The following is an 18144-nucleotide window of genomic DNA, read 5'->3' on the forward strand; positions in this document are numbered from 1 at the left end:
TCCCTGGCACTCATCCACATTTCTCATTCATGCATTACCCGTAATATGAGCGCTCAGTATGTGTGTGTGTTACAGCTTCACTCTCAGCTGTGTGTCTCAGTAAGGGGTGCTTTTGAACTCACAGGACTTTCCTCTGTTCTTGTAGCCGGTCCGACTACTCACAGTTCATCTGTTCTTGCCGTCTCTCTTTTAGAGAGGCTCACAGTCATAAATAACAGTGTTCTTCACTATCTAGATTCAGGCCGACTGAGAAATATGGCACGCTATGTCCCTAGTACTCAGTCCAGTGGATTTGAGACTAGCCTCTCTTCCACGACACCAGAATCTTATACGTCTGTAATTTGGAAGCCTGTTGACTTACTACAACTTCCGCCTAACTAGTGCGGTCGTTGTTTCAGTTTCCAGTCGTTCCAACATCCATACCATGTGTTTGCCTGTTCTTGTTCTATTTCTCTCTCTTTTTTAGTGATTTAGGGTTCCTCAAGCCCCGGGACTCAAACCCAGCTTTTCCGGCCTCTCGTCAGAGCACCGGTGGAGTCGCCACACTCAGGATTTTGCAACCCCTTTTTCCTTTTTCCTTTCTCTTATTCTTTATCTTTACTCTTACAAGAATTCTTTTACCTCTTTTTTTCATTTCTCTTATTCTTTATCTTTACTCTTACAAGAATTCTTTAACCTCTTTTTTCATTTCTCTTATTCTTTTGTTTCAGTCAATGTTCGTATAATTTACAGGCAGATTACTACTAAGGCTCGGGACACGTTAAACTTTAGAGTAGTCAATGCAGATATAAAGGTCTGCTCACCTTATTGTTGGCGCGCCACATGTCCTCTGTCTGTTCGTAATCAACCCCTGTGTTCAATTGACGGATCTGAGAAAAATATAATTACCTTTAATCCCCGTACGGGCCACCAAAATGTCGTGACCTTCCCTGGTCACCCCGGATTGTCAGATTCCGTCTCCTGTATTCAGAACATTGAGTGAAGAAAATACCCTGGGTTTTGTAGTTTCGCCTTTTGCAAAAGGGAGAACACAGTGAACACAGGCCTTTCAGTCTGCTTCACTCCCGTCCATAAGTGTTCTGCCCTTCCCCTGGACACAGGCTTGTTTTATTGAAAGTTGAGGTACATATGCATAATAGATAAACAGTTCTTCAAGACCCTCGTTGGTATTCCCATATTGGGACATGTTGCCCCGTTATCTCCACCTACTAATTATCATAATTGGTCTAACATATTTATGACTATGAAACCCTTTGTCAGTTCTATGTTGGATGATTTATCTTAGTCCATGCCTCCTAGTGCTTCGGCCTTCACCGCATCAAAGAGTTCCTCCCTAACTCTCTGTAAGAGTTATAGATGTGTTTTTCTCTAAGTGTAAGCTTATATAATCAAATACATACGTGGTCTGTATCATGTCATTGCGTAAATAACCTTGTATACTTCACAGGGTCTCCGGTAAAGAGCTAGATAGTCCATTCTTGGCGTCTCTCCGGGAAAACTGAGCACATACACTCAACAAAAATATAAACGCAACACTTTTGTTTTTGCTCCCATGTTTCATGAGATGGACTTGAAGATCTAAACTTCATTCCAGATACACAATATTACCATTCCTCTCAAACATTGTTCACAAATCTGTCTAAATGTGTGATAGTGAGCGCTTCTGCTTTGCTGAGATAATCCATCCCACCTCACAGGTGTGCCACATCAAGATGCTGATCTGACATCATGATTAGTGCACAGGTGTACCTCAAACTGCCCACAATAAAAGGCCACCCTGAAATGTGCAGTTTTGTCTCACAGCAAAATGCCACAGATGCCACAAGCATTGAGGGAACGTGCAATTGGCATGCTGACAGCAGGAATGTCAACCAGATCTGTTGCTCGTGCATTGAATGTTCATTTCTCCACCATAAGCCGTCTCCAAAGGCGTTTCAGAGAATATGGCAGTACATCCAACCGGCCTCACAACCGCAGACCACGAGTAACCACACCAGCCCAGGACCTCCACATCCAGCAGGTTCACCTCCGAGATCGTCTGAGACCAGCCACTCAGACAGCTGCTGAAACAATTGGTTTGCATAACCAAACAATTTCTGCACAAACTGTCAGAAACCGTCTCAGGGAAGCTCAACTGCATGCTCGTCGTCCTCATCGGGGTCTTAACCTGACTCCAGATCGTCGCCGTAACAGACTTGAGTGGGCAAATGCTCACATTCGATGGCGTCTAGCACGTTGGAGAGGTGTTCTCTTCACGGATGAATCTCGGTTTACATTGTTCAGGGCAGATGGCAGACAGCGTGTGTGGCGTCGTGTGGGTGAGCGCTTTGCTGATGTCAATGTTGTGGATCGAGTGGCCCATGGTGGTGGTGGGGTCATGGTATGGGCAGGCATCTGTTATGGATGAAGAACACAGGTGCATTTTATTGATGGCATTTTGAATGCACAGAGATACCGTGATGAGATCCTGAGGCCCATTGTTGTGCCATACATCCATGAACATCACCTCATGTTTCAGCAAGATAATGCACGGCCCCATGTTGCAAGGATCTGTACACAATTCATGGAAGCTGAAAATGTCCCAGTTCTTGCATGGCCAGCATACTCACCGGACATGTCACCCATTGAACATGTTTGGGATGTGCTTGACCGGCGTATACGACAGCGTGCACCAGTTCCCACTAATATCCAGCAACTTCGCACAGCCATTGAAGAGGAGTGGACCAACATTCCACAGGCCACAATAGACAATCTGATAAACTCTATGCGAAGAAGATGTGTTGCACTGCATGAGGCAAATGGTGGTCACACCAGATACTGACTGGTTCTGAGTCCCCAGACCGCCAATAAAGCAGAAACAAAATGCACATTTCAGGGTGGCCTTTTATTGTGGGCAGTTTAAGGTACACCTGTGCACTAATCATGATGTCAGATCAGCATCTTGATGTGGCACACCTGTGAGGTGGGATGGATTATCTCAGCAAAGCAGAAGTGCTCACTATCACACATTTAGACAGATTTGTGAACAATGTTTGAGAGGAATGGTAATATTGTGTATCTGGAATGAAGTTTAGATCTTCAAGTCCATCTCATGAAACATGGGAGCAAAAACAAAAGTGTTGCGTTTATATTTTTGTTGAGTGTACATCCTGAAAGACGCTGAAAGACTAGAACTGCCCGATGGATCAGATCGCTGACAGCCGGGGATCTGCAGATGAGGACGGCTGAGGATTTAGCTAGATGCCACAGATTTATGACGCTGAGGAGATTGCGGGATGAGGTTTACTAAAATATTGTCCCTGCCTGCAGAATTAAGCCCTCATATGTTAGCAGATTGCGAAATGAAGGGCCTACCTATAGGAGGGGCAGGCCGAGCAGACGCCAGAGTGTAGCAGTGGAAGATGGTGGAGGAGAACGGAAGATCAGCGGCTGAGATCGAGTGGCTGGATCGGCGGGGACCGCAGGAGCAGGAGATGTGGACTCTATGGCTGCCTTCAGGTGGAGGTCGACTGATTGAAGAAACAAAGACTGGCATTGAAGTGTTTGATTGAGCGTGTCAAGGGAATAAGTGGAGTAGCGGCAGCGGGAGAGTAAGCGTTCCTCGTTTAGCCCTGGGAGCAGAGGAGGCTGACTTCTCGCTCCTTTTACCGCCCGCGGGAGCCGGAATTTGGATCTGATGTTGGATTAAGTGAGTTCAGGAGGAGGAATAATGCCAGTTGATTGCAGCGTAGAGCAGCGCAGAATCGTTGCCGGGTTCGATCAGAAGACAGCTGGAGAAGAGACGAAGACTTTTAAATTTCGTGCTAAGCTGTGATTGGTCAGGAGAGGGATGGAAAGCGACAGCTGATTGGTGAGGGAGGTGCTTTCTATTAAGCACCTGACTAAGAGAGCGGAAGAGAGGGGGAGCAGAGGAGTGAGGGATAGAGGGAGAAAGATTAGGAAGCAGATAGGGATAAATGGTGAATGATGGGCAATAGAGTCTTCCTGATTGAACTTACGCTGAGAGCTACATTTCCTTTACTCAGCCACCCCACATTGTTGCTCAAGTAGCAGGTCATTGGCATTTGCCTCAACATGTTCCAGAAGTTCTCTCAGGAGGCGATGCTACTCCTTTGGTGTGCTTCAGGTGCTCACAGAGGTCCTTCTTATCTGGACAGACATGGTGAACAGCTGCATCAAGCTGTGCCAGCTCACCTGCTTATATTTCAGATTTGTGGGTTTCTGTCGAAGCTGCCATTGGAATGTGTAAATGTATGCCTGGTGAGTCTGGATGTGTCATATTGGGCTTGCAGTATCGTCAGCTTGGACTTCAGGGGAAAACACCACGGGTCTCATTTGATGTCACCTTGCTGTTGAGTCACACACAGGTGTGTTGAGCTGCATCCCTACCTCAGAAGCCACAGAGATGGTAGGAAGATGTCTCACACAAGAAGGCACACTGAAGGAACGAACCAACGTCATGCCGGACCACAGCCGTGACCTGCCGGACCTCTGCCTGAACAGCACTTGCTTCCAGTACAATGGGATCACCTATGTCTCCAATTGTGGCTAATCTGTACATGGAAGAAGTGGAGAGAAGAGTTCCTGTTGATACCTGGGTCAAAGCCAAGACCCGTGAATCGGAACGGTTCACAGAACACATCAACTCAGTGGACGTCAACATGAAGGTCACAATCTGGATTCAATCTGTCCTTTTTTTCTCCAAACTTTTGCACCTTGAGTCCTGAATGAAAGGCATGCTTGACTTTGTATGTTGGCTCAGGCTTAGAATCAGTGTGATGGTCTGCCTCAGACAGACCGGACCAAAGCAGCAGTACAGCTTCAGGCAGCCTTAAACATAGTGTGTAGAGGCTGACGTGGCCTCAGCACAGGACATGTTTTAGCATAGCTGAGCTGCTGTAATGTTACTGTTGCTGTTAGACGTGCTTTGAGGTAGCTGACACTGTTAGCAGTATTTAAATTGCAATATTAAAATAGTGGAAATGAGTTGAATGTGTTTTTTGTGTAGGTCCTGGAGCAGAAGATGATCCAGCTGAATGAAGTGTAGAGTGAATCAGCAGTGATGCAGGTATGTGCGGTTTGAGTATGTTGTGTAACTGAGTAGAAATGTCATCCTGAAGTCCCACAGTTAATGTGTTGTTGTTGTTGTGTTTATGCCACAGGCCCTGTGTGTGATGATAACAGAAGCTCGACAGCCAGTGTCAGGACACACAGCAGCTGACCCTCAGGTCATGGTTTGTCAGTGTCAGTGTGTTGTGTTGCTAAATATTTCCCATTCACAAATAGTTTGTGAGGTTAGGTAGTTGTTTAATAAATGTCCAAAGGTCTTAGAAGCTCATGTGATGAGTCATAAAGATTTTGAAGAAGTGTGCAGTTGTCTGTGTGTGTGTGTGTGGAGAGGGAAGCAGTGAGTCGGGTCACTGTGTGTTCATTACGCATGGAGCCAGATGAATTTTGAATAGACGTAAATATGTTGACAATCAGAGTTTATGTTGCTACTGATTAGATTATGATTTGAATTGTTTTTATGGATAGAATGTACGGATTGTATAGAATGAATGGATGGCTCCTCCCTGGCAATCAGCTCTAAAACACCTGCAGACAGGCGGGGCGAGGTGTGTGCAGGAGGAGGAAGGCAGGAGGAGAGATCCGGTTTTGTTGCCGTGATTTGATTTGATTAGTTCTTATTTTGAATTTCCTTTTTGGTGAGAAAATTATTTTTTTGTCACAAACCTCCTCCAAACAAAGGGCCTAACCACTGGCTGTGACACATGGGATGAAAAGAGTCTCTGGCTAATGTGTTGAGTGGTGTTTGTGTGATGAAGGCCAGCCAGAGGTTTGCAGTGTGAACGAAGGCGGAGATTTCATATGTACAACACAGTCGGCGGTTGGTGAGTGAGTGTAATGTAGCTGTGTAGTTGTAGACATTTGTGTGTCTGCATGTGTCTGCAGGCTGGATTTATGCCGAGCTGCTGTCTGGGCCTGTGACCCATCAGAAGCAGCTGTATAGAAGCTAGGAAGCGTTCCAGTAAGAGGTACCGGAGGAGCTCAGAGAGGTTCCTGGTGAGGGAGGCCCGTCAGCACGTTGCTGCACCTGTGTCATACAGAGCAACATCAGCACCTGGACGCACCGGGTCAGTTCAGACAAGCAACGGGCCAAATGGGTCCATGTCAGTGAATGATACTGTTCATGTTTCAAGTAGAACCAGAGGACGAAAGAGAAACATTGTGATGTGGAGTTGTGTAGTGTTGTTGTGACGGGTCCTGTTGGAGTGGGACCAGTGATCCTGTTTGTTGGTGATGACACGTTGTGATGTGTTATAAACTGATAGTGTTTGGTTGGTTTGACAGGAGCTGAGGCTGCTGCCTGTCAACCAGAGCGACAGGCATGTGCGGATGCAGGTGTTGTGTAACTGTTGTGTGTGTGTGTAGTTTATGTGATTAATGAGACGGTGTTGTGTGTTGTCTTTGACGTTGTGTTTTGTTCCTGAAGGTCCTACGAGGTGTTTCCTGTCGGTGTGGTAAATGGGCTGTTAGAGAGCAGCGGGTCATGCTGTGATGTGTCTGTGTGCGGTCATGTAGTTGAGAAGGTTGTGGCATGTGTTCATTTTGTGTGTGTGTTTTCTGCGGGTGTGTGCTGAGCTGCAGCAGGGTGCTGTGAGTGAGCAGAGTGTACCAGTGTTAACAGGTATGTTTTTGTGTATATATATATATATATATATAATATATTGTATTGTTATTTAATGGAATATATACAAAGGTGAACAGAGGCACTTCCAGCAGCCATCACTCCTTTGTTGTAATTAGGTTTGGGCGATATTGGCCAAAGAATGAGTCACGATTATTTATGGCATTTAGCTGATAATGATTACACATCAGTGATTATTTAAGGTTAAAAAAATGTCTGTGCAAACAGACCTGCTAACCTGTGGCTGGAATACGTCCCACACTAGTGCATGTTTTCACTCATACTGTAGAACAGCAGCAGAAAAAACAAACAAACTGGACAATTTCACATGTAACTGTGTGTTTGTGCAAATCAACCTGCGTTACGTTAGGTTGGTTGTAAGGAGCATAATACTAAACATGTCGCGGATTCTCGGCCGACTGGAATTCTTTCCAATATCTGCTGGAGGAGGCCTCGCTGTAGCTGGCGTTGTGACCTCGTCACGCTTTCTTCGCCTTTCTTCGTGCTCCAGCTTATGGTGACAGACGTTGAACCTCTGTTAGAATGTCCTGCTCCGCGTCATTTAACTGAACACCACCGCCTTCTGCCATTATTGTGATTTATTATTGTGGGCTTACATGTGTGCACTTGCAGGGGAGAGTACGTCACACAAAAATGCATCATCATGACGAGGCACTAATTGCAATAATTGATGAGTGGTAAATATAGTAATCGGTGACAATTTTTCTGACGATTAATCGCACACGATCAGATTTTGGCACAAGCGTCGTCCTAATGGTGCATTGTGTTAGCCGATTGTGTTAAAAAGGCTAATTGATGATTAGAACAGTGCTGTGAGATGATGTTAGCACAGCTGAGTAATGCTGATCAGAGAAGCTCTAGAAGTGGCTCGGTGACCCCAAACTTTTGAATGGTAGTGTCCACACATGATGTCATCATGGTGCATGTGTAATGAGATGTGTAGCATTGGAGATCAGATATTTCCCCCTCTGTGCAACACAGGAGGAAGATGTAGCATCCTCTTTGTCAAATCTTCTTTGTTCATATTCAAATTCAAATGGCCTGCAGACTTTAAAACAGTTTATGTGGGTTGTCTGATTCACATCTGTCCTATAAATACTGCTGGGGGAGTTTCCTAAGAACAACATTTTGGTGCATTTGTCTCTTCTTCTTTTTAAAGAATTCCATGTTTTTTCTCTATATTTGGCTTCATCAGTGCCCTCTGGTGGCCGCGTGTTGGTATTGTCAAATAGCTGCAAGTATCAGAATCAGAATTCCTTTATTTATCCCTAAGGGGAAATTCTTTTTTGTTACAGACAAAGAAATCAAAGATAAATTGAAGTTTGAAATAGAAATATATAATAATCTAAATACCTAGACAGCATTTAAATCCCTGAGTTGTATCTAAAGAAGACACATATTTACTACTGTATAAAAAACTTTACATAGTAAAGAGCAGGACATGAATGTACCAGTATGAATGTACAGTGTCTGAGTGACTGTCACAGTTCAGAGTTCAGTAGTTTGATTGACAGGCAGGAATGACTTCCTGTGTCTCTCAGTGGTGCATCGTGGGAGTCGGAGTCTCCTGCTGAACGAGCTCCTGTAGCTGGTCAGCACAGTGTGGAGCGGGTGAGAGGGACAGTCCAGTATAGTCTTTATTTTGGACCACGTCCTCCTCTGGCACACCTCTGTCAGAGAGTCCAGGTCCTGTCCTACAACATGGCCTTATGTGGTAGACGTGTGTGCCGCGTCTCCTTGGAGACTCTGAGACCAGTTTAATGTTTACAGACAATGAGGAAGTGAACTCTGATCGCAGGCGTTTGCAGTGTCGGTCCTCTGAGGGTCAGACGGAGGGACCTGAACGGACCGTGGTCTGCTGCCTGTGGAGATGAAGGTGGAGGAGAAGCTGGAGGTGAAGGTGGAGCTGCTGAAGTTCTGCTTGGCAGTCTTTAACACCGTGTTTCTGGTGAGTCCATCTTCACATCCTTCAATAAGCTCAGAGGCCTTTTTCATCCAGGAGGTCTGAGAAAAGATTCCTCTGGATTAATCAGTCAGAGTCCTTCTGATCATCACGGATACATTTTCAATGTGTTCTTTTTCTGTTTCTTTTCGTTTGTTTTGAATTGCTGATGTCAGCTGGTTTATTTAGTAGTTTCCTCTTTGAAGCCAACAGTAGGAATAGATGTTCACTTTAACAGTAAAGCACAGTCTGAACAGTGATGATGCTCAGAGCCTTGTCTTGACCTTTGACCTCTGTAGTTTGTGGGTCTGAGTGCGGCCGGCTGTGCGATCTGGATCCTGTTCGACAGAGGAAGCTTCCTGAACTCCCTCCCCTCCGGTAAAGACTGCAGCTTTAAAGGATCAGCCCAACATTTACAAAGAGGACGCTGCTTTAGCCTAGCTTAGCACAAAGACTGTAAACAAGGGGGAACTGTTAGCATAGCTCAATGACACTGTGTGTGTGTGTCTGTCTGTCTCTGTGTGTGTGTCTCTGTCTCTGTGTCTCTGTGTGTGCAGAGGAGCTGCAGGTGGTGTCCGTGGGCCTGCTGGTGATTGGTGGTGTTGGCGGTCAGCGTGGCAGCGACCTGTGAGATCAGGTTCCTACTGCTGACGGTGAGTCAGCGTAACGTCTGATGCTGCATTCAGGTCACGTGGGAAAATGCTGCGACCACATCCAGGGCTCAGTCAGCTGTTTTTTACCTGTGTCCCTCGGCTGATGTGTGGTGGGTTTCCCCCCCCCGGTGCTGCTGATTGGCTGAGCAACACCTACATCCAGAGCCTGAACCTGACGAGTCCAGACGTGCTTCCGTGTTCCTGCTTTCACTCGTTTCAGCGCAGCGTCAACTCTTCCTGGTGCTCCGAGCTGCTGAACCTCACTCTGATTGGCCAAGGGAGCGGCACGAGCTCGCTCCTGAGGGGGCGCCGGCGGCTCTAAACCTGCTGTGTTTCATATCGCTGGTGTGATGTGATGTTTTACCCATGATGCTGCTGGGTTTGTGGTTTTCAGGGCTGCAGTCAGACGTTCAGTGATTGGCTGCAGGAGAACTCCCTGACCATCATCGCCATGGACGTCGCCCTGCAGTTACTGCAGGTAGTAACACTGCACTGCCTGCAGAGGGTGCAAACACACCTTTGTCACAGTCTGAGGGTTTTTATGTGTCTTCACTGAGTCACCAGCAGATCACTTTGACGTGTCAGCACTTCCTGTCTGCTTCTGATTGGATGGTTTTGAATCAACATGGCTGCCTGTTTGTGGTTATATGACATAAATATTTATTAAGGGTGAAGAAGAAGGAAGATCAGCGCAGCTCTGTATCTGTTAGTAGATGAGGTACTGAGGTAGGTACTGAGACCAAGCAGCACAAACTGCAGTTCCTCCAGTGTCCACTAGAGGCTGTCTCATACAGTGAGTCTGGATGGTAACCTTATGTTACTCTAGCTCCATCACACTGAGTGTTTCCGCCTCTCTGCAGGTGGTGCTGTTCGTCATGGCGGTGTATCTGTACCGTGCATTTGGAAAAGGCCGCGCTCTGAAACGGACCAATCTGCTGGCTGGCAGAGACCACGCCCCCACCGATGACCTGGGGGATCTGAACTACGCCTACAATGACCAGGTTGGAGCTTACATAGACCCCCATCACCTGCCTTATCACCACGATGACCACGGCCAGGTGTATGTGGACCAAGTGCAGAGCTACTAACCTGCTACAAACATTATAGGCTCAGGTTCTGGTTCTGGAAACATGAGCCTCCAACCAGCCTGCGGTCTTATACCCTCTGTTATCCAACAGACACAGCTTCTCAGAATACACACACACATCTTAGAGCAGGCACAAGCACAATCATATTTCACAGTAACATATCATGGATGAGATCATCGGAGTGACATCACATATATGTCCATAGTAAGACATCTATTACACACCAACACCTGTGTGGAAAACAACGAACGATGGCAAAAACACAGCTAACACTACACAACCAATACTAAAACAACACAACTGGGGAGATGACGTACACAGGCAGGCTAAGTCTATACGTGTGAAGCTTGAAATTTGTAGGAGGAGATAAATTTGGCAGATGACCCTGGTTGAAGGGCTCTCTCATAGACTCCCATGTTAAAAATGACACAGAAACTGCTTAATATTTGAAAAACTATAGTCTTTTGAAAAAAATAACATTAATTTAGCTTAATGAGGCAGGCAGAGCTGTTACCATATTTGGCAACCATATGGCATTTGGCTGCATTTGGCAGCCATATTTGTAGTCTTTATCAGACTTTAAGCATTATATCTGTCATATTGATCATCCTTCAGCTGTATAGTATTTGGCTGCTCCTTTATCAATCGTTACGCATGATATTTGCCATATTCATTGCTATGGAGCTGTTTGCTACATGTCCACATCGCATATTCTGTGTTGTAGAGCAACATCTTGTGATTCTGGCTGTGTCCATACTTTTTGTCTGAAGGCTTCTGTTTGGACAAAAGCAGCAGTTGTTTAGAGGGTGTTTTTACATCAGAAATGCATTAGGAGGGGGGCAGAGAGAGCTGCAGTTAGGGGCAGTTGAGAAACATTCAGGTTGCCATGGATACAGGCAGGCAGGGCTGTTACCGTGGTGACAGGCTGACAGGGGTACCTTTGATGACTCAGAGATCAAAGGCATACCAAAGTTATATAAAGGTACACCTTTGTGCAATAAAGGTGTTGGTGGACAGTTTCAAGGAGAGACACAGCAGGAGATTTTGGAGAGTTCGTGGAAACGAACCTGCCTAAAGTGCAAAGGAAAATAATCAAACTGATTACTGGACTAAACTCGGAGAAGAGAAGGATCAGAGAGGAAGAACGAAACACAGCTGCAGAGGAGGCTAACATCTTTTACACATTTCTTCATACAGTCAGATTCGTGGTGAGTACCAACAGTAGTGAGTGATAAGTGCAACTTCTTCATGTTTATTTAAAGAGAGAGTTGTGCGCATTCATGCACATGCCGTGTGTGTGTGTGTAAGTGTGTAAGGGCGAACTCCATTCCGCGTGATAGAGAGACCAGAGAAGTGTAAACCCAGGGACTGTAGAGACGGTAGAGCTCCTGGTGACGTTAAACCAAACTGTTTTGCCTGTAGAGCCAGCTGTTCGGGGAGAGTGCCGGTCTTTTTGCTCATTCATGGTGAAGTGAGTGGACCAGAGCAAACCTATTTTCTAACTCGCTGCCATTTCCACATCTTTTACAGGATCAACATGAAATTGCAGACATTTGTAGAGCAAACACTTGTGATGCTCACGGTTTTTAAATTGTTGAGTGTTTTGGTTTGGACACACCAAGCAGTTGTTCAGAGGGTGCAACCCCTATTAAAATACATGGGATCTGCCCTGAGAGGAGTAACAGGAGGCTGACACACCTCTCTCTCCAACATTAATTAGGCTTAATTAGGCAGGCAGAGCGGTTACCATGGTGACAGGCTGTCAAGAAGCATACAAAGCAGCCATATTTGTAGTCTTTATCAGACTTTAAGCATTATATGTGTCATATTGATCATCCTTCAGCTGTATAGTATCACTAGTATTACGGCTACTTCTTTATCAATCATTACACATGATATCTGCCATATTCATCGCTATGGAGCTGTTTGCTACATGCCCACATCAAAATCGTTTAGTCTCCCTAAGCCTCAGCTATTATTCCAAGATCAGACAATTCACCTGCTGTTCAAAGCAATTATCCAGCTGCTGTTCAGGTTAATTCGGCTGCTTTTATGACTGCTTCAGCTTGTGTTCAGAGGAATTCAGCCCTTGTTCTGCCATCCAGCTTCTATTCATATGCATTTAGATGTGTTTTTTCATACTTTTAGAGTTCAAAGCAATCATTCAGATAAGCTTTCAAAGCAACGCTTCAGCTTCTGCAATCAAACTTGCATTTCCTTCAGGAGCCTTTTACAGCAGCGTATCTTCAGCATACATTGACCGATTTCAGAATCAGAATCAGAATCATGTTTATTGCCATGTAAGTGAAGGGGGTTCACATTACTAGGAATTTGCCTTAGTGATTGGTGCATACAAAGAACATATGACAATTAACATGCAATAAGATAAAAACTAAGATAAAATTAAGTAAATAAACTAAAGTAAGGCTAAATTTACATGACAGACATGGCGTAACAGACATACAATGAACAGAACATAAAATACTGTGCAGATGAAATGGTAAACATAGACCCTTATATGATCGAATGGAACAGTGTAATAATTCAGCCATTCAGCTATCAAAATGTTCATCTCACAGAGGACATTACGGGTCAACCTCAAGTTTTTTTCAAAAAACTAGAAGAGGACATTTCCTGAAGAAAATGCAAGTTTGATTGCTGCAGCTGAAACATGCTTGCTTTGCTTTGCTGGAGAATCATAGCAATTCAGAGCTTTGTATGCCTCTGTGTGTCAGCTTGTCACCATGGTAACCGCTCTGCCTGCCTAATTAAGCCTAATTAATGTTGGAGAGAGGGGTGTGTCAGCCTCCTGTTACTCCTCTCAGGGCAGATCCCATGTATTTTAATGGGGGTTGCACCCTCTGAACAACTGCTTGGTGTGTAGTTTTTTGGCGCAGCGTATCTTCAGCATACATTGACCGATTTCAGCCATTCAACTGTCTCTGTCCCCTTCCTAATGCATCTCCAATGTTTCCCATCCAGGGTGTGTCGTGTCCTCACAGGGTATACCCCGCCTCTCACCCAAAGCTAGCTAGGCTAGGCTCCAGCCCCCCGTGACCCTCCACTGCAGGACAAGCGGGTTAACAGAAGATGGATGGATGGATGTCCAAACTGATGCCTTCAGGCAGAAAACAAGAAGAGAAGCGCGAGAAGAAAGAGCGCCAAGAACGAGAGAAGCACGAGAAGAAAGAGCGCCAAGAACGAGAGAAGCGCGAGAAGAAAGAGCGCCAAGAACGTGAGAAGCGCGAGAAGAAAGAGCGCCAAGAACGAGAGAAGCGCGAGAAGAAAGAGCGCCAAGAACGAGAGAAGCACGAGAAGAAAGAGCGCAAAGAACGAGAGAAGCGCGAGAAGAAAGAGCGCCAAGAACGAGAGAAGCACGAGAAGAAAGAGCGCAAAGAACGTGAGAAGCGCGAGAAGAAAGAGCGCCAAGAACGTGAGAAGCGCGAGAAGAAAGGACAAACGGTGAAGCAGTTTATTGTGAAATCAGACGGCTTGATCACTGGACTGGAAAAGGCCAATGGGACCGTCCTCACAAACGAAAATGAAAATCTCAGAAAGGCTCCCGAAGAACATGCCCTGTGTTCTTCCAAGTGTGAGGAGCTGGCCAACGAGCTCTGCACTCTGAGAAGTGACCTAGAGAAGGCCAAAAAGACCGTCCAGGAGAAGGACAGTAAGATCAGCCAACTGTCAGAGGACAGGTCCTCCTTACAAGATCAGCTGAAACGTGAGCAGGAATCAAGAGAAAGCACTGAGAAACACCTTGATGAGCTCGAGAAACGTAACAGTGAAATTCAATCAGAGCTGGTTAGTAAGGAGAATGTCATCACTGACCTGTTTGCTGAAAACAATCATGTCTGCAACGAACTGGCCAAGAGCAAGGCCAAGTTCAGACAGTTGGAGGAGGGAGAGCTGGAATTTGAGCAAACGCAGAAAAGTTTACAGCAGTCTCTGACTCTTCAGCAAAAAGAGGCACTAGAGTTAAGGGTAAAGTGTGACCAGCTCAGAAAAGAAAATGAAAACCTCAGAAAGGCTGCCGAAGAACATGCCCAGTGTTCTTCCAAGTGTGAGGAGCTGGCCAACGAGGTCTGCACTCTGAGGAGTGACCTACAGAAGGCCAACAAGACCGTCCAGGAGAAGGACAGTAAGATCAGCCAACTGTCAGAGGACAGGTCCTCCTTACAAGATCAGCTGAAATGTGAGCAGGAAGCAAAAGAACCAGAGGAGCTCAAGCAACATGGCAGCGACCTGATTGCTGAGAGCAAGGATCCCTGCAACCAGCTGTCCAAGAGCAGGGACAAGTACAGACCGTTGGACCCCGAACAGCTGGTAGACATCTTTCTGCCAAAATGGGTAAAATTACAGGAACCTCCAAAAAGAGAACGTGTTGCAGAGACACCAGATAAGAGATTGGACTGGCTGTTCCGCATACACGAGCAGGGCACCCTAGACCCGGACAACCTAAGCGACCAGGAATACGCAGACTACCAGCACGGCTGGGACTACAACGAGAGCGTAGACCACCAGGACCAATACAGCCTGGGAAACCCGAAGATTGGGGATAATTGTGGAAAGGAGACAGGCGAAAGACAGACAGGACGAAAGAAGAAAAAGAAGACACACAGAAGATACTGAAGTAGACCTAAGTCTCTGAATTTAACCTGTTTTTTTTTTCAACAACCACCACTCATGTTCTGTTCTGGTCATTGTGTGTCTGTCATGTCAGTTTATAGCCTCACATTTAGTTTACATTGTTCACCTTGGCTTTTACCACTTTTATGCATGTTTTATCTTGTTTACTGTACTTTTATTATTTTACTTTTAATAAATTTAATTTTTTAATACATGACTGACTCCTGTCTACAGCACTTTGTTCAATGAAAGTTGTTTTTTCAAATGTGCTTTATAAATAAAATTAAAAAACTTGACTTGACCTTGTTTACTTGATCTTATTTTATCTAACATTGTCCAAGTCCAGTTTGTGGTCCAAGTACATTCCCAAGTAGTAGATACACTGATTAATGGATGGATAACATTTACATGTCAGTGTCAGAGTCTCAAATCTGTGGGGTATTTTATGGTAAACTGAATAGAGTTGGATTTATTGAACATAAACGGACAAATGTATTGCTTGAAATAAATGATTTGCTTGGCTTTGATCATTTGATTTGATTGATTATGTTAATCAGGGATAAAAAATGGTTAGTTTTACTGTTAATTAATCATTAATGTTGCTTTACATGCAGGTTCTCAACTGTAACCTCTAATTTTAATTGATAACAAAATGAGATTTACACATGTATTAATTCATGTTAATTTTTGCTCATTAAGATGTTACATCAATCACTTCTGGTGCATTTGTGCGGGCTTCTATATTATATTTATTCATGTACCAATAACAGAGTAGTTAATTATTCATATCTACTCCACTAGGTGGCAATATAACACCAAAGCTGGTGGAGCTCTGCACCTGTTCCCTTCTCTTTGCAGCCATGCAGCTCCACATTGATGGAGCTTCATCCAGGTCATTTTTGGAGCAGGGCAGCTGGACTTGTTGGAGCTCCTTGAAGAGGTTTTGCTGCTCTGCTCCAAGCAGCTTCATCAGCTCTGCTTTCATCAGAAGCTGCAGAAGCTCCTCATTAACAAGATAAAAGAAAAGAAATGCAGCTATTTAACAGTTTCCTCTCATACACACACACACTATATATACTCTACATATATATGTATATATGTAAGACAGGTGTTTATTTTGGCCACTAGGTGGCAGCCGTGTAACAGTTTACCCAGACTTAGTGAGCCCCCCGGGACACCGTAGTTTGGGCGCAACCCTCCTGAACAAGCGCCTGCTCACGTTCAGTGTCGCTGTTCTACCTTGAAGGTAAGCTGGGTTGTGTGCTCCAGTGATTTTCGTTGGTTTATGAAGCCTGCTAAAACCGCCTTTACTCTGTTGTGTTTTTGTTAAGTACGTAGTTTGGTATCTGGCGGGTCTGAATAGTACGTGATGCCAGTAATGTTTGTTTTATTGGTGGCAGCTGGAGTGGGGTGCGGCCGCTAGCATGTTACTGGCGAGCTGTCGGTGGGTCTGCTAGCAGGCTGTCTATGCAAAGGATGCGGGCAGATATGACTTTATGTTTATGTTTCATCGTTCGTATTTATTTTTGATATATTGTTATATTGTCATCAGACAGGAAGAACAAAAACACAGCTGCAGAGGAGGCTAACATCTTAGCAACAGAGTTCTTCATGCAGTCAGATTCGTGGTGAGTACCAACAGAGAGGGAGAGAGAGAGTCGTGCACATTTACGAGCATGCCGTGTGTGTGTGTGTGTGTGTGTGTGTGTGTGTGTGTGTGTGTGTGTGTATTGGGGCGAACTCCACTCTGCGTGATCCAATCCATCTTTATTTATAGAGCACTTTTAAAAACAACAAAGGTCAGCCAAAGAGCAGTACACAGCCTATCAAGTGTAGAATAAATTACTAATAAATAAATACTAAAAATAAATAAAATAAAATGAAATAATATAAGGTATAAATTTGATAAAGCACAGGAATATACAACAGTACAATAAAAACACCAGTCAGGTGTAAGAGCAATAAAACAAATAAAAGTCAACAAGTCAGAGTTAAAAGCCAGAGTAAAAAGATGTGTTTTAAGTGATGACTTCAAAACCATAAAAGAATCCATAGGGTTAGGGTTAGGGTTAGGGGGAGGGAACTGAAACCTTCTCCTGGAGGAAAAGGGACGTGCTCGGTCCATCCATGCCCCTGGGCCCCTGTACCCATCCCCAGTGAAATAATTTTGTGTGCGTTGGCGCCTCCGGCCATACCGCACAGTGGTCCAGCCATCCATGGCGTGGGGCCTTTTTTAGTTTATCGTCCAAAGAAAATATATATTTTTTTATTTTATAATAAAGAAACGAACAAAAAGCACTTTCCAAAAAAGAGGAAAGGAAAAAATGTTTTTTATAGTTAACAAATTATTTGTGTTTAATCAAATAAATAACTAAGGAAGGTGTGCCAGGAAAAAAAGACAACGTTTCGACCTCAACAGGTCTTCATCAGGTCTAGGCACACTAAATAACTAGCTATGGCTGGATAATAGCTGCAGAGATGCTTCTCCTACAAGAGCCAAGCTCAAAATGAGCTCCCTTCTGTGTTTTGCCCCTTTTATACTACCCGTTCGTCTTTTAACAATGTCAATCGTCTATTTTAAATGTCAATCGTCTTTTCAGTTTCTAACCCCTAAATATGAATTTTGTCCATTCTTACAAGCTATTTGTGTTATAACAACCCACTAATCACATCCCTTTATAAATATACTTACTACAGGTTAGGGTTAGGGTTAGGAGAAAAGGTTAGGAACCCCACGCCCCGAAGGGGCGGTGGGTTCCGTGCACGCTCCATCCAGCCCATCCCTGGGGAGGGGGGAACAAAGAAAAAGGAAGAAGAAGGGAAGATTAGGAGCCTGATTAGGGTTAAGGCTATGGCCGGGGTCCCTATGGTTAGGGTTAGGGCTAGCCTCTGGGATGTGGTTAGGGTTAGAGCAAAGGCTCCAGTGAGGTTAGGGTTAGGATCAGGAGTCCCTGTGGTTAGGGTTAAAGCCAGGGCTCCAGTGAGGTTAAATTTAGGGCCAGGAATCTCTGGGGTTAGGGTTAGGGTTAGGGTTAGGGTTAGGGTTAGGGTTAGGGTTAGGGTTAGGGTTAGGGTTAGGGTTAGGGTTAGGGTTAGGGTTAGGGTTAGGGTTGGGTTAGGGTT

At 44.9% G+C, this 18144-nt stretch overlaps 1 long non-coding RNA gene across 1 annotated transcript; it reads left to right on the forward strand.

Moving 5' to 3' along the window:
- Window positions 1-5165: 5165 nt before the first annotated feature.
- LOC114445217 (uncharacterized) lies at window positions 5166-9404 on the forward strand. The gene is made up of 3 exons (XR_003671602.1): window positions 5166-5228; window positions 8508-8657; window positions 9209-9404. It is a non-coding gene; the product is annotated as an uncharacterized LOC114445217 (long non-coding RNA).
- The last annotated feature ends 8740 nt before the right edge of the window (window positions 9405-18144 follow it).

This window comes from Parambassis ranga, chromosome 13, assembly GCF_900634625.1.
Source record: "Parambassis ranga chromosome 13, fParRan2.1, whole genome shotgun sequence".
Taxonomy (NCBI): domain Eukaryota; kingdom Metazoa; phylum Chordata; class Actinopteri; family Ambassidae; genus Parambassis; species Parambassis ranga.